Here is a 22769-nt window from a genome sequence, read left to right on the forward strand (position 1 = left end):
TCTGCAACCCCTAGCACGACTCCAATATCAGTCTGGAAACCTAGCACAGCTCCATGAGCATTCTGCAAGGTAAACACAACTCCAGGAGCTTCATGCAACCCAAGGACACACTGTAGGCGCCTCTTGCAACTCTGACAGAACTCCACAAGCCTCCTGAAGCCCACGCACTACCTCAGGAATTTCCTGCATCTGTAGAAGAACTCCAGTAGCCTCCTGCAACTCTAGCACAACTTTAGCAGCCTCCTGGACCCCCTGCACGACTCTAGGATCCTCCTGAAACCGTAGCACAAATCCAAGAACCTCCTGCAACCCTAGCACACATTCCAGGATCCTCCTGCAACCCTGGCAGAACTCCACAGACCTCCTGGAACCCACACGCTCTCCAGAAACCTCCTGGAAAACTAGCACAACCTTAGCAGAACTCCACAAACCTCCTGTAACCCATGCACAACTCCAGGAGCCTCCTGTAACCCTAGGACAACTCCAGGACGTCCTGGAACCCTAGAACAACTCTATTAGCGTCCTGCCACCTTAGCACAACTTCAGGAGCCTCCTCCATCCATAGTACAACTGCAAGAGCCTTTCACAATTGTAGCACAACTCCAAGAACCTCCTGCAATCCCAGGACACACATCAGACGCCTCCTACAACCGTAGCAGAACTCCACAAGCCTCCTGCAACCCATGCACAACTCCACGAGCCTCCTGCATCCGTAGAAGATGGTGCACAGACAAAATATAACAGGTAACATAGAACACTTTGCTGCATGTTTACGTGAGACAAAATGTCAATATTATTTACATTTCCACATAAGCTATAGAAGAAACAGGTTAGGTTTCATATCTCTTGCAACTGCTTCCACAATCCAAAATTGGCCCAACCTAATCCAGGATGCAAAAGGAGATTTCTTGGTTATGAGAACAGCTAGATTATTAGCCTAGGTATAACATCCAAACTGAGATTTGTGTATAATAGATTTCTTGTATCACACGGCATGGAAGAAACCTAGATGTATTGTGGAAAGGGGGATTGGTCAACTGAAAGGAAGATGGCAAGTTTTGCATGGAGGTGTGACTCAGGTTCACGACACCAGGAGCCTTCTACAACACTAGGACAACTCCAGGAGCCTCCTGCAACCCTAGCATAACTCCAGGATGCTCTTGCAACCCTAGCACAACTCCAGGAACCTCGTGCATCCGTAGAAGATGATGCTCAGACAGCTTACAACAGGTAACACAGAACACTTTGCTGCATGTTTACGTGAGACAAAATGTCAATATTATTTACATTTTCACATAGGCTATAGAAGAAACAGTTTAGGTTTCATATCTCTTGCAACTGCTCCACAATCCAAAATTGGCTCAACCTAATCCAGGGTACAAAAGGAGATTTCTTGGTTATTAGAAGAGCTAGATTATTAGCCTAGGTATAACATCCAAACTGAGTTTTGTGTATAATACATTTCTTGTATTACACCGCATGCAAGAAACCTAGATGTATTGTGGAAAGGGGGATTGGTCAACTGAAAGGAAGATGGCAAGTTTTGCATGGAGGAGTGACTCAGGGTCACGACACCAGGAGCCTTCTACAACACTAGGACCCCTTCAGGAGCCTCCTGCAACCCTAGCACACCTCTAGGAGCCTCTTGCAAACATTGGACACACTTCAGACGCCTCCTGCAACCATACCAGAATTCCAGGAGCCTCCTGCAACCCAACTACACCTCTAGGAGTCTCATGCAACACTACCACAACTCCAGGAGCCTCTTGCAAACATTGGACACACTTCAGACGCCTCCTGCAACCATACCAGAATTCCAGGAGGCTCCTGCAACTCTAACTACCACACCTCCAGGAGCCTCCTGCATCCGTAGAAGATGGAGCTCAGACAGCTTACGACAGGTAACGTAGAACACTTTGCTGCATGTTTACGTGAGACAAAATGTCAATATTATTTACAATTCCACATAGGCTATAGAAGAAACAGGTTAGGTTTCATATCTCTTGCAACTGCTTCCACAATCCAAAATTGGCCTAACCTAATCCAGGGTACAAAAGATTTCTTGGTTATGAGAATAGCTAGATTATTAGCCTAAGTGTATTTGTGTATAATATATTTGTAGAATATTTTTTTTTGTATTACAGGGGACGCAAGAAAACTGGATGTATTGTGGAAAAGGGGACTGGTCAACTGAAAGGAAGATGGCAAGTTTTGTATGGAGGAGTTACTCAGGGACTACGCTGCTGTTCTCCAGCACTTAAAGCGTCCAGGAGGTGGATCTGAAGAAGTTCTGTACAGGGACTACACTGCCAATCTACACCTCATGGCACCGAATCGCTGTTCGGTGCCATGAATACTTTTTCGGATGGAAGACTGGACATTGGTGGCCGAATTTAACTTGGAAAATCAAAAAAGTTGATTGTGTAAACATTTATTTTTAGATTGACAATGGTTTTTTTTTATTATATGGAGGAGGGAAATGGAACATTTGTTCAAAAATTTCATACTTTGAAAAAAAAAAGCTGGCAATATGATTCCTCCATCAGGCAGAAGCAAAAAAAAATTTTGCATCATCCAGCCGGCGGGCCATGCATTCTTCCTTCATTTCTTGGTATTTATGAAGATGCACCTTCGCCAATTTCAGTCTTCTGCGACTCCAATGTGTGTCCTCTGGCAGCTCTGAAATATTCTCTTCTTTTGTCGTATGTTGTCCCCAGTAGTTCTATAATATTCTCTTCTTTTGTCGTAGGTTGTCCTCAGTAGTTCTGCAATATTCTCTTCTTTTGTCGTAGGTTGTCCCCAGTAGTTCTATAATATTCTCTTCTTTTGTCGTAGGTTGTCCTCAGTAGTTCTATAATATTCTCTTCTTTTGTCGTAGGTTGTCCCCAGTAGTTCTATAATATTCTTCTTTTGTCGTAGGTTGTCCCCAGTAGTTCTGCAATATTCTCTTCTTTTGTCGTAGGTTGTCCTCAGTATTTCTATAATATTCTCTTCTTTTGTCGTAGGTTGTCCTCAGTAGTTCTATAATATACTCTTCTTGTGTCGTAGGTTGTCCTCAGTATTTCTATAATATTCTCTTCTTTTGTCGTAGGTTGTCCTCAGTAGTTCTATAATATACTCTTCTTTTGTCGTAGGTTTTCCGCAGTAGTTCTGTAATATTCTCTTCTTTTGTCGTAGGTTGTCCCCAATCTACAGATGTAGGCCTAGGGTACATGTAGGCCTATGGATCAGCGTTGAACGTGAAGGCAGGGATTCATTCGAAGACTGAGGAGGAGGAGGTACCATAGTGGTCCATCAGGTTTCTGCGAAAGATAGAAATGAAACCAGGTTAACTGTGAAACAGAAGTTGAAAGCTTTGACTGTAACATGAACAAAATTGTAACCTCTGTAGATTTATTAAGCTTTAATTTCAAAATATTCATTTGCATCTTATGTACTAGGTATGTATAGATAACTGAGAGCATTATAGTATAATAACTATAATCATTTCAAGTATAGAAGTGTTTGAATATCTCATATTTCCTTTAGAAACTTATTACAAGAAGTATTTTTCATGCTGAATAAAAATATGGTGTTAAAATACAGTTTCGTCGTCTTTATAACACACACAATTAAGCTGTTCATTGCATCGTATTTGCATCTTGGAATTTTGAAACAAAAACTCTTTTTAAGCTAAAAAAAAAAATATCCCCTGAACTATTAATACTCTCTATAATACTTCAAATAAAATCTTAAGACTTAACCCTAGTGATATGGAGAGATGTACCTATCCATACATATTTCCGTACCGCCAAGGTTACTCATGATGACTAAAAGAACATATATATATATATATATACAGAATGCTTACCTATTGGTATCCACCTCACAGGGGTCTTGATATCAGTCCGAGAATCGTAGCTATTAAGCCCTGAAATTCCGATGATGTTTGGGGGTCCTATGAGGGCCAAGACGAATACTTGCCACCACATCTGACGGAGGGTCAAGCAGCGGCTCCTCATTCAGTTGACCACCGCCTCCTGTAGAAGTACACACGGTGATGAAGCTAAGTGTATAAACACGGTATAGGCCTTAACTTAGCCTATGTACGTTTGTTTTTTCCCATAAAACTTAGGGCCTAGCCTATTGCAGAGTGAGACCATGAAAACTCAAGAAACCTCCTGCAACCCTAGCACAACTCCAGGAGCCTCCTGCAACCCTAGCACGTCTCCAGGAACCTCCTGCAACCCTAGCACAACTCCAGGAGCCTCCTGTAACCCTAGAACAACTCCAGCCTATTGCAGAGTGAGCCCATGAGGACTTAAGAAACTTGTCTTATTTCCGTTTTTGCTCCATAAAGAGTGACCTAAGGTCCTCCACTCTGGAAACTGGTACCCTTAAGCCACCTATATAAAATATGGGTATAGTTTCATAAGCTACCACGTACCTGTTTCACAAGAAGAAGAAGAACCTCTTCTTCTGAGTCGCAATCCTATTCTTTCCTGAGGATATGATGTTGTAATACCACTTCTGAACCTCTTCCACAGGAGGAGATGCTGCATTCATCTTCTTGGTGATGCTCTGCCACGTTTCCACTTTCGTTCTGAAATACGTCACCCCATTAGGGAATTTACCACGTACAATCTTAAGCTACCACGTACCTGTTTCACAAGAAGAAGAAGAACCTCTTCTTCTGAGTCGCAATCCTCTTCTTTCCTGAGGATATGATGTTGTGATACCTTTTCTGAACCTCTTCCACAGGAGGAGATGCTGCATTCATCTGTTTGGTGATGCTCTGCCACGTTTCCACTTTCGTTCTGAAATACGTCATCCCATTAGGGAATTTACCACGTACAATCTTCATATGTCGTTTGACCAGATTTATTAACAGTAAGGTTTCGTCCTCAATGCAGTTTCAATTTGTCTCTCTCATGGACTCAGCAGGTGCCATTATCAGCTGAGCATAAAAATAAGCAAACATCTCAGAGGCTTTCTGAATACGGCCCCGGGAGCCTCCACCATCAACCCAAGCACAAATTCATGAGCCTCCTGCAACCCCAGCACACCTCCAGGAACCTCCTGCAACCCTAGCACATCTCCAGGAACCTCCTGCAACCCCAGCACACCTCCAGGAACCTCCTGCAACCCTAGCACATCTCCAGAAACTCCTGCATCCCTAGCACACCTCCAGGAACCTCCTGCAACCCTAGCACATCTCCAGGAACCTCCTGCATCCCTAGCACTACTCCAGGAGCCTCCTGCGTTCCCAGCACACCTCCAGGAACCTCCTGCAACCCCAGCACACCTCCAGGAACCTCCTGCAACCCTAGCACAACTCCAGAAGCCTCCTGCAACCCTAGCACAACTCCAGGAGCCTCCTGCAACCCTAGCACAACTCCAGAAGCCTCCTGCAACCCTAGCACAACTCCAGGAGCCTCCTGTAACCCTAGCACAACTCCAGCCTATTGCAGAGTGAGCCCATGAGGACTTAAGAAACTTGTGTTATTTCCGTTTTTGCTCTATAAAGAGTGACCTAAGGTCCTCCACTCTGGAAACTGTAACCCTTAAGCCACCTATATAAAATATGGGTATAGTTTCATAAGCTACCACGTACCTGTTCCACAAGAAGAAGAAGAACCACTTCTGAGTCGCAATCCTATTCTTTCCTGAGGATATGATGTTATGATACCTCTTCTGAACCCCTTCCACAGGAGGAGATGCTGCATTCATCTGTTTGGTGATGCTCTGCCACGTTTCCACTTTCCTTCTGAAATACGTCACCCCATTAGGGAATTTACCACGTACAATCTTAAGCTACCACGTACCTATTTCACAAGAAGAAGAAGAACCTCTTCTTCTGAGTCGCAATCCTATTCTTTCCTGAGGATATGATGTTGTAATACCACTTCTGAACCTCTTCCACAGGAGGAGATGCTGCATTCATCTGCTCTGTGATGCTCTGCCACGTTTCCACTTTCCTTCTGAAATACGTCACCCCATTAGGGAATTTACCACGTACAATCTTAAGCTACCACGTACCTGTTTCACAAGAAGAAGAAGAACCTCTTCTTCTGAGTCGCAATCCTATTCTTTCCTGAGGATATGATGTTGTAATACCACTTCTGAACCTCTTCCACAGGAGGAGATGCTGCATTCATCTGCTTGGTGATGCTCTGCCACGTTTCCACTTTCCTTCTGAAATACGTCATCCCATTAGGGAATTTACCACGTACAATCTTCATATGTCGTTTGACCAGATTTATTAACAGTAAGGTTTCGTCCTCAATCCAGTTTCAATTTGTCTCTCTCATGGACTCAGCAGGTGCCATTATCAGCTGAGCATAAAAATAAGCAAACATCTCAGAGGCTTTCTGCATACGGCCCCGGGAGCCTCCACCATCAACACAAGCACAAATTCAGGAGCCTCCTGCAACCCCAGCACACCTCCAGGAACCTCCTGCAACCCTAGCACATCTCCAGGAACCCCCTGCATACCTAGCACAACTTCAGGAGCCTCCTGCATCCCTAGCACAACTCCAGGAACCTCCTGCAACCCTAGCACATCTCCAGGAAACTCCTGCATCCCTAGCACACCTCCAGGAGCCTCTTGCATCCCTAGCACATCTCCAGGAACCTCCTGCAACCCTAGCACACCTCCAGGAAAGTCCTGCAACCCAAGCACACCTCCAGGAACCTCCTGCATCCCTAGCACAACTCCAGGAGCCTCCTGTAACACTAGCACATCTCGAGGAGCCTCCTGCAAATCTAGCACAATTCCAGGAGCCTCCTGCATCCCTATCACATCTCCAGGAAACTCCTGCATCCCTACCACACCTCCAAGAACCTCCTACAACCCTAGCACAAATCCAGAAGCCTCCTGCATCCCTAGCACAACTCCAGGAACCTCCTGCATCCCTAGCACAACTCCAGGAACTTCCTGCAACCCTAGCACCTCTCCAGAAACCTCCTGAATTCCTAGCACAACTCCAGGAACCTCCTGCAACCCAAGCACAACTCCAGGAGCCTCCTGTATCCTTAGTACATCTCGAGGAGCCTCCTGCAACTCTACAACAATTCCAGGAGCCCCTGCATCCCTATCACATCTCCAGGAAACTCCTGCATCCCGAGCACAACCTCCAGGAGCCTCCTGCATCCCTAGCACAACTCCAGGAGCCTCCTGCATTCCCAGCACATCTCCAGGAACCTCCTGCAACCCTAGCACAACTCCAGGAGCCTCCTGCATCCCTAGCACAACTCCAGGAGCCTCCTGCATTCCCAGCACACCTCCAGGAACCTCCTGCAACCCTAGCACAACTCCAGGAGCCTCCTGCAACCCTAGCACAACTCCAGGAACCTCCTGCAACCCTAGCACAACTCCAGGAGCCTCCTGCATCCCTAGCACAACTCCAGGAGCCTCCTGTAACACTAGCACATCTCGAGGAGCCTCCTGCAAATCTAGCACAATTCCAGGAGCCTCCTGCATCCCTATCACATCTCCAGGAAACTCCTGCATCCCTAGCACACCTCCAGGAGCCTCCTGCATCCCTAGCATAACTCCAGGAACCTTCTGCAACCCTAGCACAACTCCAGGATCCTGCTGCAACCGTAGCACAACTCCAGGAACCTCCTGCATCCCTAGCACAACTCCAGGAGCCTCCTGCAATCCTGGCACAACTCCAGGAACCTCCTGCAACCTTAGCACAACTCCAGGAGCCTCCTGCATCCCTAGCACAACTCTAGGAGCCTCCTGCAACCCTAGCACATCACGAGGAGCCTCCTGCAACCTTAGCACAACTCCAGGAGCCTCCTGCATTCCTAGCACAACTCCAGGAACCTCCTGCAACACTAGCACATCTCTAGGAACCTCCTGCAACCCTTGTACAACTCCAGGAGCCTCCTGCATCCCTAGCACAACTCCAGGAGCCTCCTGCATTCCTAGCACAACTCAAGGAGCCTCCTGCAACCCTAGCACATCTCTAGGAACCTCTTGCAACCCTTGCACAACTCCAGGAGCCTCCTGCATCCCTAGCACACCTCCAGGAACCTCCTGCAACCCTAGCACATCTCGAGGAGCCTCCTGCAACTCTAGCACAATTCCAGAAGCCTCCTGCATCCCTATCACATCTCCAGGAACCTCCTGCAACCCAAGCACAATTCCAGGATCCTGCTGCAACCCTAGCACAACTCCAGGAACCTCCTGCAACCCTAGCACATCTCCAGGAACCTCCTGCATACCTAGCACAACTTCAGGAGCCTCCTGCATTCCCAGCACACCTCCAGGAACCTCCTGCAACCCTAGCACATCTCCAGGAACCTCCTGCATCCCTAGCACAACTCCAGGAGCCTCCTGCATTCCCAGCACACCTCCAGGAACCTCCTGCATCCCTAGCACAACTCCAGGAACCTACTGCAACACTAGCACAACTCCAGGAACCTCCTGCAACCCTAGCACATCTCCAGGAACCTCCTGCATCCCTAGCACAACTCCAGGAACCTCCTGTATCCCGAGCACAACTCCAGGAGCCTCCTGTAACACTAGCACATCTCGAGGAGCCTCCTGAAACTCTAGCACAATTCCAGGAGCCTCCTGCATCCCTATCACATCTCCAGGAAACTCCTGCATTCCCAGCACACCTCCAGGAACCTCCTGCAACCCTAGCACACCTCCAGGAACCTCCTGCAACCCTAGCACATCTCCAGGAACCTCCTGCATTCCCAGCACAACTACTCCAGGAACCTCCTGCAACCCTAACATAACTTCAGGAACCTCCTGCAACCCTAGCACAACTCCAGGAGCCTCCTGCAATCCTAGCACAACTCCAGGAGCCTCCTGCAACCCTAGCACAACTCCAGCCTATTACAGAGTGCGCCCATGAGGACTTAAGAAACTTGTCTTATTTCCGTTTTTGCTCCATAAAGAGTGACCTAAGGTCCTCCACTCTGGAAACTGTAACCCTCAAGCCACCTATATAAAATATGGGTATAGTTTCATAAGCTACCACGTACCTGTTTCACAAGAAGAAGAAGAACCTCTTCTTCTGAGTCGCAATCCTATTCTTTCCTGAGGATATGATGTTGTAATACCACTTCTGAACCTCTTCCACAGGAGGAGATGCTGAATTCATCTGCTTGGTGATGCTCTGCCACGTTTCCACTTTCCTTCTGAAATACGTCACCCCATTAGGGAATTTACCACGTACAATCTTAAGCTACCACGTACCTGTTTCACAAGAAGAAGAAGAACCTCTTCTTCTGAGTCGCAATCCTATTCTTTCCTGAGGATATGATGTTGTAATACCACTTCTGAACCTCTTCCACAGGAGGAGATGCTGCATTCATCTGTTTGGTGATGCTCTGCCACGTTTCCACTTTCCTTCTGAAATACGTCATCCCATTAGGGAATTTACCACGTACAATCTTCATATGTCGTTTGACCAGATTTATTAACAGTAAGGTTTCGTCCTCAATCCAGTTTCAATTTGTCTCTCTCATGGACTCAGCAGGTGCCATTATTATTATTATCATGAAGAAAAATGATGTTGTAATGACAATACCTTAATTATCATGGGTCTTGGAAGGAACCGCGTCTCTGTCTCTTGGATGAGCCCCACGTTTAGGATCGTATACATAGTCGCCATTCAGTAACAACACCTGGAAAAAAAAAGTAATACATAAAAATCTTTTCTATTCACTTCTAACTTCAGTATTTTTTGCGTGATAGATTATATCTTCCTTATATAGAAACGTTATCATAAGATGCAATTAGTTCTATCATTCAAAAAAACAAGTGGGAATAAACCAATATTTTGACCGAAACTGCATTTTTACACTTCGTTAATCTTATGCTTAAACTTGGCTAAGCATTGTGCTTGCTTAGTCCTTTTCTGTGTGGCACTTAAGCAACTTGCTCAGCTGAGCATAAAGATAAGCAAACATCTCAGAAGTTTTCTGCATACGACCCCAGGACCCTCCAGCATCCCATGCACAACTCCAGGGGCCTCCCTCAACCCTAGCACACACTCCAGGAGCCTTCTGCATCCTTAGCACAACTCCAGGGGCCTCCTGCAACACTAGCACAACTCCAGGAACCTCCTGCGTCCCTAGCACAACTCCAGGAGCCTCCTGCGTCCCTAGCACAACTCCAGGAACCTCCTGCAACCCTAGCACACACCGGCAGCCGCCGCACACTCCAGGAGCCGTGATACGTGGCCACGCCCACCTCCTCCTCCTTCACCTCCTCCTCCTCCAATACCTCCACACTGACTCGACAACCACGCCCTTCTCCCAAGTCCTCCTCCTGCTTCATCTGACGCCCTCACCAACACCTCAGGACCCCCCCCCTCTGCCAAGCCTAATAATAATAATAAATAATAATAAATAACAATAACAATAATACTAATAATGATAATAATGATTAATTAAGTAATAACTAACACTAGTACTATTACTACTACTACTACTACTACTACTACTACTACTAATAATAATAATAATAATAATAATGATAATAATAATAATAATAATAATAATGATAGTAATAATAATAAGAATAACAACAGTAATATCAAATATAATATTCATGATAATGATTATGATAATAATGATAACAATAATAATAATAATAATAATAATAATAATGATGATAATAATAATAATAATAATAATAATAATAATAATAATAATAATGATAATAATAATAATAATAATAATAATGATAATAATAATAATAATAATAATAATGATAATAGTAATAATAATAAGAATAACAACAACAGTAATATCAAATATAATATTCATGATAATGATTATGATAATAATGATAACAATAATAATGATCATAATAACACTAATTACTACAACTACAATGATAATAATCAATTGATGTGACCTAACGCCAAAAGTCAACCCTTCCCAGTAATTCCAGCAAAACATCTTCCCATACGAGTCATGCTGTGTGGACGATGCTAAGAGAAAGTCTCAAAGTAAATGAAAAAAAAAAAAACAAATAAAAGACTTTACTGTAGTTTAGCCAAACCACAATGACCATTGTGTATGTGTGTGTGTATGTGTGTGTGTGTGTGTGTGTGTGTGTGTGTGTGTGTGTGTGTGTGTGTGTGTGTGTGTGTGTGTGTGTGTGTGTGTGTGTGTGTGTATGTGTGTGTGTGTGTGTGTGTGTGTATGTGTTTATGTGTGTGTGTGTGTGTGTTTAAGTGTTTGTATGTGTGTGTGTGTGTGTGTGTGTGTGTGTGTGTGTGTGTGTGTGTGTATGTGTTTATGTGTGTGTGTGTGTGTGTGTGTGTTTATGTGTTTGTGTGTGTGTGTGTGTTATGTGTTGTGTGTGTGTGTGTGTGTGTGTGGTAAGGGGGGAGGGGGGGAAGTGAGATCCTCTGTCACGTCGAAACCCTTTGACGATCGGTCGGTCGAATCAACCAACCAACCTCACCAGTTTCTTTACGAAGACCTCCAAAAGATCAGTTAAGGTCATGGGGAGTTAATGGGGAGCAGGAGATCCTCATAGGGACAAGATGAGCGTATGTGTACGGTAAGGCAACGTCAGAAGCCATGCTGGACAGACGAAATTGACCTCCAAAAATGACGGGAAAGATAACACACCAGACTGAGTGACAGAGGGAGAACAAGCCTCCAAACCCATTGTAGTGGGGGTATAGGAATAGGTGAAGTATCCAACGACTCTCTCCCTCTCCCTCTCTCTCTCTCTCTCTCTCTCTCTCTCTCTCCCTCTCGATGGCTAAAGGGCAAACTTGAGTCGAAAATATGTACTACCTCTCTTAACATTATCAAACCGAGTTCTAAAGGGAGTTTTAATACTACGTCTCTCTTTTTTTTTTCTTTCTTTTTTAACTCTTCTTGAAAATTCCATCACACACATCCCCCAAAAACGCCCCCAGGTAAGTCGTTAAAATGACTATGAATAATTTATGCCATAGTTGCAGGAACGGGAGAGTAGAGAGGTGGATTTCTACACCAGTCATAGCTTCCACCAACAGTCCTCTCCACCAGACAGACTCTCCAACAATTCTCCCCTCCAACAGGTATTGTCTTCACCCGTTCTTATTCTTCATCAGGTGTTTGTCTCCACCAGGTGTTGCTCTACCAGTCCTTGTTTTCAACCCATATTTTCACTGGTAGACTTTCGACCAGTTACTTTCTCCTCCACCCCTATTCTTTCAGCCACTCCTGGCCTCCATCACTACACCATCTGTTGTCTTCCACCCATCTTGCCCGCGTCAGTGGACTTCCCTTATCACCCTTATCTCAAAGCCGAGAGCTTTCTGCTTGCGGTGCGTGTGGCAGACACAGAGAAATGCTTGTGAAACACTTGCTGGGCCCCGGGAACTACCACACACACACACACACACACATACACACACATATGTATATAGGTTACTCTATACACATCCGTATTAGGATGTATACCACCACGCCCATACATTTTCGCTACATTGCTCCCGTAGACTCGGTCTGTGGTAGAGGCGCGATGTATATTAAGTCTTGTTTTAACACACCTAACCACCACCATCCAATGTTCACACACTGTTGGCCAATGATAATCTCCCTAGAGCCCAGGTACTCATTACGCTACTTATCTAACAGCCCAGATAATGAAGGGCTTCGTCCAAGTATGGGAAACATGCTGGGTGCTAAACTCTGGACCTACGGCATGCCAGGTATAACCTTGCCAAAGCCATTGCTATACATCTGTTGCCCCCTTTTCCCCGTCTGGAACGGCATCTTTAGATCACTTGAATCTTGCCAAAGGAGTCTGTCAGCTTCGTTGACGTAAGACCTCCTGTGGTACTCAAAGGGGCAATACTGCAGTCGGGGTTTATGATAAGTATTCATTTGTCAGTCAGGTCAGAGTGGAAGGCTGGTATACACAGAGTGTGTGTCAAGTGGTCATGAACAGGGACTTTAAGGCCTTTAGAATGTCTCTCTCTCTCTCTCTCTCTCTCTCTCTCTCTCTCTCTCTCTCTCTCTCTCTCTCTCTCTCTCACACCTGTCGAGGTGTTAGGAAGGGGAGGCGAGTGGCGGAAGAAGACCTCAGCCAGTTTAACCCTCCCCACCACTACCACCACCTCACAACAAAGGAAGAATCGAAGTGCCAAAAAGCTTGCGAACCAAAGGATCTCGGGAGAAGACACAGACTGATAGCAATTGCATGGTACCTGGGCCAATCACGCGGGTGATGTGAAAGCCAGAGAACAAATGGTCCTCAAGTGAAAAGATAAGAGAGGCAAGATAAGATAAAAGAGTATTTGCATCCAATAAGCGAAGATCAACTTCGGAAAAGATCCTTTTACAGATCACCTCCGACATACTACGCATCTACAATGTCCTTTTTTTTCCCCTATGCCAAGACAGCAGGATCTGTAGCAGAGCAAAGTACGAGATGGTAACACAAAACCTCCAAACATTTAGCGAAAGAAAAGAAACATTCCGAGACTCGTTCGCTCGTTGTAACTAGAAGGTGTTACTGGAACCCTGTTGATGCTGGTGACTGATGCATGGTCAAAGACACATTAGTGTATGAATGTTAACCAGTTAATAGGACGTTGAACTGGGAAGGTGTATCTTGGCAAAGAAAAACGAAAGGTTGGGTTAGTGATGTGGCAGTAAATGTTATTTACTATCATCGTGTTTATATTACGAACGGCGCGACCTTTGAACACGACAGCACGACCCATGGATACGATGGGTCGTCTTGCCCACGTCTTGTCAATTCTTCTCCCTCACTCCCACTTCCCTTTCCTTCTCTTCTTATTCTACTACCCTTCGTCTATTTCCACTTGGCTTTGAAGACTTTTCCCTATTTGTTTTTATTTTGCTTTCCTCTTTTAAATCAGCATTATTTACCTCTTGTAAATAGTCTCCCACTTGAACCGTGAGGGTCAGGTCATAGGTCACGCCTTCGTATCTAAGGGTCGAAGTAACGTACTTGAGAGGTAAACATGCATTAACACTCCAGTGATATATCTACATCATCAGTGGCCAAGTTAAAAGAATGTGCATTGATGCTTCTCTCGACCTCCTCACTGAATAGACAGGGTCGTCTCCATGGATATCCCAGTTGCCAAAGTGATTAAATCATTGCCAGATCAATGTACTAAACTCCCTCTATGAGAGCTGTGAGCTGTCGATTAAGACATAGCGAAAAGTTATCATCGAATAGGCACTAAATGTCCCTCGTTTTTTTTCATTGGAGGGAATGTCCATTTCCAGCCAAAGTTGCTGGGTGAAACTTCATTCCATTTCCAGCCAAAGCTGCTGGGGGAAACTCCATTCCATTTCCAGCCAAAGCTGCTGGGGGAAACTTCATTCCATTTCCAGCCAAAGCTGCTGGGTGAAACTTCATTCCATTTCCAGCCAAAGCTGCTGAGTGAAACTTCATTCCATTTCCAGCCAAAGCTGCTGGGTGAAACTTCATTCCATTTCCAGCCAAAGCTGCTGGGGGAAACTTCATTTCATTTCCAGCCAAAGCTGCTGAGTGAAACTTCATTCCATTTCCAGCCAAAGTTGCTGGGTGAAACTTCATTCCATTTCCAGCCAAAGCTGCTGGGTGAAACTTCATTCCATTTCCAGCCAAAGCTGCTGGGGGAAACTTCATTCCATTTCCAGCCAAAGCTGCTGGGGGAAACTTCATTCCATTTCCAGCCAAAGTTGCTGGGTGAAACTTCATTCAATTTGCAGCCAAAGCTGCTGGGTGAAACTTCATTCCATTTCCAGCCAAAGTTGCTGGGTGAAACTTCATTCCATTTCCAGCCAAAGCTGCTGGGTGAAACTTCATTCCATCTCCAGCCAAAGCTGCTGGGTGAAACGTCATTACATTCCCAGCCAAAGCTGCTGGGTGAAACTTCATTCCATTTCCAGCCAAAGCTGCTGGGTGAAACGTCATTCCATTTCCAGCCAAAGCTGCTGGGTGAAAATTATCTGCTGCACAGATTTGACGACACCTTCGAGAAGCTCAGACGTTCAGACAAAGGACAAGTTATGCATGTAACAAGCAGTGAACACAAGCTAAGCTGTATACAACAAGTCAGTCAAACAAAGGAGCTCACTCTCTCAGTGTACACGAACAAACACTGATGATTACCCCCCACCTAAGATCTTTTTCCAGTGGGCGATGGACCACCAAATTTCTCATTAAGAAAACCGGCCTGGAATTGGCCACAGCTCCCACCATCAGATACCTGAATTAGTACCGTAAGAGGAAGCGGTTCTCGAAGAAATAACACTTAAGTGTGGAAAAAATCTCTCTGCAACCCAGACTTCACACCTCTTTAAGAAGGTTAATGGGCCATCGAAGATGCACCAGAAGCCAGGCACAGATGAGAAAGAACAGGTTCTCTCCTCCCTCCTTCCCTCCCCTGGCGATGATGATAACATAGGAGTACAAAGACAAGTGATCCTGTGATAAGCAGTGTGATTGTTGCCAAGGGAAGTGTGGATGTCAAGAGACGGCGTGACGCCACCAGGGAAGCGAGGCCAGCAGTACAAGGTGGCCTCCGGTGAGTGACACGAGGGGTGGGAAATGAGACAAATGCACGAGGGCTGTGATGGTAGCGATGACTGGCAGAGAGACTTATGGATGCAAATTGGTACCGTCAGTGGTAGATGGAGGAACACATGATCTTACGAGAGGTTAAGGGCTACAGAAATCCATTTACAATATTACTGGAGAGTTAGGAACAGACACTGTCTCTCTCGTATATATATATATATATATTGTGTCTGTTTCATTTGTTCGCTTGTTCTCGTATTCGCGAGGTAGCACTAGGAACAAATGAGAACTCCCTCGTCCACAACCAGGGCCCTCACAAACCATTCACTGGTCTTTCCTGACCAGTTCACATGCCCTGGTTCAACCCAAGGATTGCCCGTCGTCCCTTGTATACCACAGTGCTCCAATTCGGTTTATCCCGTGCGCTCCTCTCACCCCACTGAATATTCAGGCGCCCCCACCTCCCAAACTCAAGAGCCTCTTCTATCAGCTTTTCAATTTCATTCTACCACTCGATCCCTTCACTTCTGACAAGTACATCTCTCTTCGCTCATCCGCTCCATATGTCCAAATCATTTCAGCACACCCTCGTCAGCTCTCTCAGTCATACTGGTTATCATCACTTGTCTAATAGCGTCATGCCTTATCAATCAACCCCTTATTCCAAATATTGTATTATAGGGCATTTCATTTCCAAAACATCCACCCTCTGCCTTTCTTTCGTATTCAGGTTCCAAGAATTGCAGTCATCCAACACCGTTGGGGTTTCTTACACCATCAAAAATACCCATCATTGCTCCCTACCCCACCTTATGATGCATATCGGCTGTCTGCTACTAGAACAGTGCCATCTGCAAACAGTAACAAGATTCCCTGGTACCCACACCTCCAGCTTAGACTCGTCTCTCTCCTCCCCCCCAAGACTCTTGCGTTAACCACCCTCATATGGTGGCAATCACATACCTTTGACGGAGACCCATCTACAATTGGAACCACTCCCTTCCTACTCCCTTTTCTTCCTTCCTACTCCCTTTTTCTCTTGATGAAAACTCTTCACTGTATGCAGTATCTTACCTATGTTTTCTCCAGGTCCATCAACGCCACCAACAACTCCTTCACTTTCTCCAAGTATTTCATATGCAAATGTTTCAAAGCGAACACCTGCTCCACACTTCCTCTGCCTCTTCTGACGCCACACTTTTCTTCTTCAATCTGATGCTCTGTGTGTGCCACTATCCTCACAGTTACCACTCCAATACTCCACACATTCAAACTTGTGTAGTTGAGCGTTCACTTTTATCCCCCTTGCCTTTTTACTGTGGCATTAAGCAGGCTTTCCGCTAATCTTTAAGGCACCTTACACTGAGCCATACATACACTGAAAAGTCTGAAAATCCTGAACATTCAACTGTATCCTATCCACTCCAGTCGCTTTGCCACACTTCATTCTACACAAGGCCTTCATCACCTCCTCTCTTTTCACCAAACCATTCGTCACGACTCTCTCCCTCCGTACACCTACTTCGTCCCAAACACCCCACATCCGCTAGACTATCATCAACCACATTCAACAGTCCTTCAAATTGGCCTACTTTCTTCTTTGTCTGTTATCACTTCCACGCCTGCTTCCCCTCGATAATACTCTCATTTGTTTTATGGACTCCCATAGCTTCTAATGGGCTCCCGAAACACCCTCTGCTCCCAGTAAGTAGCCTTAGTACGATGTTCAACATTCATGGAGATGAGACTCCCTTACCGCCACCATAACCTGGTACAGCTCCTCGTCTTCAGATGGTCTGTCGCGCCTTCCCCCTCCCCCCCCCCCCCTCCCCCCAATAATCCACGGCATGTCCCCGACTCGCATAGCTCGGTCAGAATCCACTAAGATCTGACAGGTCGATGTATAGATTATAGAAAGGTGATTTCGATGACGAGATGGAGGGTAGCATCCACCGTGATGCCACAGACGTGCAAGGGTTTGTGTTTATTTTGTGACAGTCTTTGGTTGGTAATTTCCTGCCTCACGATGCACGACATGCGTCTTACAAGCGTCACTTTTGACGTACAGCGGTCGGAATTGGGTCCTCGTTCGTCCACTCCCGAGCGACGACAACGTTGCTGACCCGCTGACACTTGCAGGTATCCCCCGGCCTTCGTCATGCACACAATCCGCAATCATAGGCCCATCTAGAAGGCCATGTATTGCGACAGGGTTCCCCCTCCCGCCTCCAGCGTCAGATCTTCCCTTCCCACCCTCGTCACCAAACAAGGGGAAGATCCCGGGTGATGATTGTATATGCCAAGAATGGTGGCTTCCTGAGCCATATCATTCGTGACCTGGTTTTTCTCTCTCTTGACAGCAATGACCTACTTCCATTTACCTCGTCGTCACCGTCCACAGCATTGCTGCTGCCTTCCTCGTCCTCTTCTGCTTGGACTGACGTGCGTCGATCCCAAGGTGGGGTGTGTGAGACTCTGATGTCCACGTCTTGTCCACGTCTTGTCAATTCTGCATCACTCCCACTTCCCTTTCCTTCTCTTCTTATTCTATTACCCTTCGTCTATTTCCACTTGACTTTGAAGTCTGTTCCCTGTTTGCTTTTGTTTTGCTTTCCTCTTTTAAATCATCATTATTTACCTCCTGTAAATAACTGTTTTATCTGTGGTTCAATATTTCTTCTTTTTTTTCCCTCTTCACTTCCTTTGATTCTTCTTTATCAGTTACACTGTCTTCCTTGTCTATTATCTTTCGTGATGTGTGTTTCTATACATATGTCTTCAGAAGATACTTCTATCTTGTCTTGTTATGTCCCATTTCCTCGCTTGGTCCTTCTCTTCTCTTCGCTTTCCTACCTTCAAAAGTTCCCCCCCCCCCCCCCCCCGTGACTATAATTCGATTTTGCTTCCTTCCAGTTTTTCTCTTTTTGTCTCTTTATCATCTTCTATCTTCGTATCATTCATTCTGCGTCTCTTTCTTTCTCTCCGTCTGTCTGTCTGTCTGTCTCCTCTTTCTCACGTGTCCTGTAACTTGTTTACACACTTCACCGTCTCTATCCACACGTTTACCTCTCTCTCTCTCTCTCTCTCTCTCTCTCTCTCTCTCTCTCTCTCTCTCTCTCTCTCTCTCTCTCTCTCGTATTTTCATGATTCTTATCGTTCTTATTGTCCTCCTCCCCATTTCCCAATCCCTATTTGCAGCTAACCTCTCCTCCTCAGCGATTGCTCCACCAACCTCTTTCTGTCAGCTCGCGACCCTCCCCACTTTCTCCCCTCTACCCTTTCAAGTCGTCCCCCAGCCCTCTACCCCTTCAAGTCGTCTCCCTCCCAACCCCTTCAAGTCGCCCCTCTCCCCGACCCCCGCAAGTCGCCCCTCTCCCCGACCCCCTCATGTCGTCCCTCTCCCCGACCCCCTCAAGTCGTCCCTCTCCTCTCTACCCCCTAAAGTCGTACCCCTCCCCTCTACCCTCTCATGTCATCCCCCTCCCCTCTACCCCTTCAAGTCTTTCCCCTCCCCTCTACTCCCTCAAGTCGTTCCCCTCCTCTCTACCCCTTCTACCCCCTCAAGTCGTCCCCTTCCCCGACCCCCTTCTCTGCTCTGTGTGTGGAAGCGGATCTCCGGTGATCCCTAGATGTCATCTATGTTTGTTTGACTCTCCCTCGGCTTCAGCAGTGCACTCGAACTCGCGTTTGGCAATGTGTGTATATATATATATATACATCAATGGGGGGGGGGGGGGCCCTTGTTGGTCTGCTCCTCCTCCCTCCTCCTCCTTAGCCCTCAGCTGTCGAACATTCCACAACGGGGGTTTGCTTTCACCACCTCTATCTATAGGACAAGTCAAGAATTGAGGCGATGCAATTTCGACACGTATCTTTGCCTTCTATGGAGTAGATGAGTGGTGTCCCCTCTCTCCTCTCTCTCTCTCTCTCTCTCTCTCTCTCTCTCTCTGCATCCCTCCTTCCTTCCTCGTTCGCGTCTCACACCACAACAACAAGATCCATTTGTCAGGGAGGTGGGTGTCGACTGACCCCAGTCGTTCTTCGTTACAATCGTCAGTTTCTTGACCATGTCCTCACGCTCCTTCTGTCACACTCTTATCTTCCTTTTATCTTTCATCACATCTTCCTTCCCCTCTGCTCTTCATATTCGTCCAAGACTCTTACCCATGTTTACTTTAGGTTTCTCACTTCATTCTCACTTATTTACATTATTCTAATTCCTGTTCGTTTTATTTAGTTTCATTTATTTTCTTTAAAGTTCCGTTTTCTTTCTGTAACTCCTTCGCATGTTTATGATTCGCCAAATCGTTTAATTCTCACTCAGGCCTTCTCTTGTCGTTCCCGTAATTCCCTCCATACATCGTCCTATTTATCCTGTTTCGGGGGAGAGAGAGAGAGAGAGAGAGAGAGAGAGAGAGAGAGAGAGAGAGAGAGAGAGAGAGAGAGAGACGTATAGATAATCATACCTACCTACCCTACCTTCATACCTACCTACCCACCCACCCACCTACCTACCTTGCCTACGTACCTACCTACCTTGCCTACTTACCTACCTACCTAACCTACCTACCTTCCTACCTTCCTACCTTCCTTACCTACTTACCTACCTACTTACCTACCTACCTACCCAGCTACCTTACCTACTTACCTACCTACCTACTTACCTACCAACTTACCCACCTACCTACCTACCTACCTTACCTACTTACCTACCTACCTACTTACCTACCAACTTACCCACCTACCTACCTTAACTACTTACCTACCTACCCACCTACCTTGCCTACTTACCTACCATACCTACGTGCCTTACCTACTTACCTACCAACTTACCCACCTACCTTACCTACTTACCTACCTACCTACTTACCTACCAACTTACCCACCTACCTACCTACCTTACCTACTTACCTACCTACCTACTTACCCACCTACCATACCTACCTACCCACCTACCTTGCCTACTTACCTACCATACCTACCTGCCTTACCTACTTACCTACCTACCTTACCTACCTACCTACCTACCTACCTACCCTACTTACCTACCCACCTACCTACCTACTTACCTACCAACTTACCCACCTACCTACCATACCTACCTACCTACCTACCCACCTACCTTGCCTACTTACCTACCATACCTACCTGCCTTCCTACCTTACCTACCTACCTACCCACCCTACTTACCTACCTACCCTACTTACCTACCTACCTACCTACCCTACTTACCTACCTACCCTACTTACCTACCTACCTACCTACGAGTATGCAAGACAAAAACTTTGCCATGATAGCAGAGCAAAGACGCGTTATGTTACAAACAATCAAATTACCTGGGTATAGTGCGGGAGGTGAATGCTAACACTGAGCGAAGGTTTAAAGGAAAAAAAAAAATAAAAAAAAGGGGAAGTTATTAATCGTGTGTGTCTTAACCTCTATGGTCGAGGCACCTGTTGCATGTAAAGGTTAGGTTAGGTTTTTTTTGAAATCTATGGTTACCCCGAGCTGTTATATAGCTGGGATGGGTCACTTGTTCAATACTTCATGTGTTAGACAGCAAAGTGAGGGAAGACTGAGGGTAGTGGGAGGAAAGGAGGTGGTGATCCAAGAGCAAGTGGAGGGATGTGGGTGTGTGGGTGTGGGGTGGGTGTGTGTGTGGGTGTGTGTGTGTGTGTGTGTGTGTGGGTGGGTGGGTGGGTGGGTGGGTGGGTGGGTGGGTGTGTGTGTGTGTGTTGATGTCTGGTTGTGGTGTGTGTGGTGGTGGTGGAGGAGGAGGAAGGGCGCTGTTGCTTGCTGAGGATGTGGTGAGATGTGGTGAGGTGTGGTCGTGGTTGTACATTTGGTGGTGGTGATGGAGTTAGGGGTGAAGACAAGATAGATGGAGAGATTAAAAAAAAAAGAAAAAGAAAAAAAAAAGAAGGTTTTTTCAGCTATGTTTGGGAGGTATATGGTGAGGGAGGGAGGGAGGGGGGGGGTCTTGTGTGGGGAGGGAAAGGGGGAGTGATGGTTAAGGAAATGGTAAGGAATGGGACTGAGGGAGCTTAGGGGTGAAGGGGGAAGAGGGGGGAAAGGGGGAATGAGGTTGACTGACAAGTGTGACAATAAGCAACACGGTAGGAGAGAGAGAGAGAGAGAGAGAGAGAGAGAGAGAGAGAGAGAGAGAGAGAGAGAGAGAGAGAGAGAGAGAGAGAGAGAGAGATTTGGTGTAAAGATGGCGGCAATTTACACCATCACCTTCACTGCTGGGCCAAGGGAACCTCCCAAGAAACTAGGTCAAGAATTCACCTCTCTCTCTCTCTCTCTCTCTCTCTCTCTCTCTCTCTCTCTCTCTCTCTCTCTCTCTCTCTCTAACTCTCTCTCGATTTGTTTACACTGCGTCACCTTCAACGTAATGTGGCTTACGTCCTTTGTCCGTCGGGGTGGGGGGGGGTGGATTGGCTCAGGTGTATAGGGGAGTGAGTGTGTGTGTGTGTGTGTGTGTGTGTGTGTGTGTGTGTGGGTGTGGGTGGGGGAGGCAGCGTTCATGTGTGCGGGAGGTGTGTGGGATGGGGTGTGAGGTGTGGGTATTTGGGGGTGGGGGGGAGAAGGGGAGAAAGGGGGGTACATATGTGAACATCTACATGTTGGGTGTTCTTCAAGGGGTCCCTGGGGGTGTTCATCTTAACCCCAGAGAGGGGGAGGGAAGGGGAGGGGGAGGGGGAGGGAGGAATAGGGATGGGGGGTTTTGAACACTCACTTCCTAATCCCTCACTGCAATGAACCCCCATTGACACGAAGGAACATGTAGAGGACGAGTCTGCACGCGAGTACGTTGTGCATTTGCAACTTGTTGCAAATGCACTGAACGTGACAACATTGTCTCTCACCATTGGCAATGCAGGTGCATTCCACTGCATGCGGTGGTTGCATACGCCCTTCTCCTTCCACCGCCACACAGCAAAACAATGTTGTTTGTGGTGGCGAGCGACAGCTACGTGTGTGTTCACACGCACATATCACTCCATTTCCTAAAGTGAAACTTTTCTTTTTCTTTCTATTGTGATGATAATGATGATGATGAGTATAGTGAAATATAGATGTATGTATATTCAATTCATTTATTATGCTTAACCGCCGTCTCCCGCGTTAGCGAGGTGGCGCAAGGAAACAGACGAGGAATATTTTATGTTAGTTGAGACGGCACGGGCAACTGAGGCCCTATTTAAAGTCATCCCATTAACGATATATCGTATATAACATACCCTAGCCTGAGTCAGGTATACCCATT

The 22769-nt window shown here is 46.3% G+C and overlaps 1 long non-coding RNA gene across 6 annotated transcripts; it reads right to left on the minus strand.

The window, feature by feature from the left end:
- Positions 1–2728: 2728 nt before the first annotated feature.
- Positions 2729–9633, minus strand: LOC139754982 (uncharacterized). Of its 6 annotated transcripts, none has more exons than XR_011713995.1 (7): positions 9534–9633; positions 9200–9355; positions 8986–9141; positions 5594–6174; positions 4427–4796; positions 3851–4019; positions 2729–3302 (listed from the first exon to the last, which is right to left on the minus strand). It is a non-coding gene; the product is annotated as an uncharacterized lncRNA (long non-coding RNA). The 6 variants fall into 6 exon arrangements; XR_011713997.1 differs by having other exon boundaries at positions 5594–5960; positions 6019–6174; positions 8986–9355; XR_011713993.1 differs by having other exon boundaries at positions 5594–5746; positions 5805–6174; positions 8986–9355.
- Between the last annotated feature and the right edge of the window lie 13136 nt (positions 9634–22769).

The sequence above is a fragment of the Panulirus ornatus genome, chromosome 18 (assembly GCF_036320965.1).
Source record: "Panulirus ornatus isolate Po-2019 chromosome 18, ASM3632096v1, whole genome shotgun sequence".
In the NCBI taxonomy this organism is placed as follows: domain Eukaryota; kingdom Metazoa; phylum Arthropoda; class Malacostraca; order Decapoda; family Palinuridae; genus Panulirus; species Panulirus ornatus.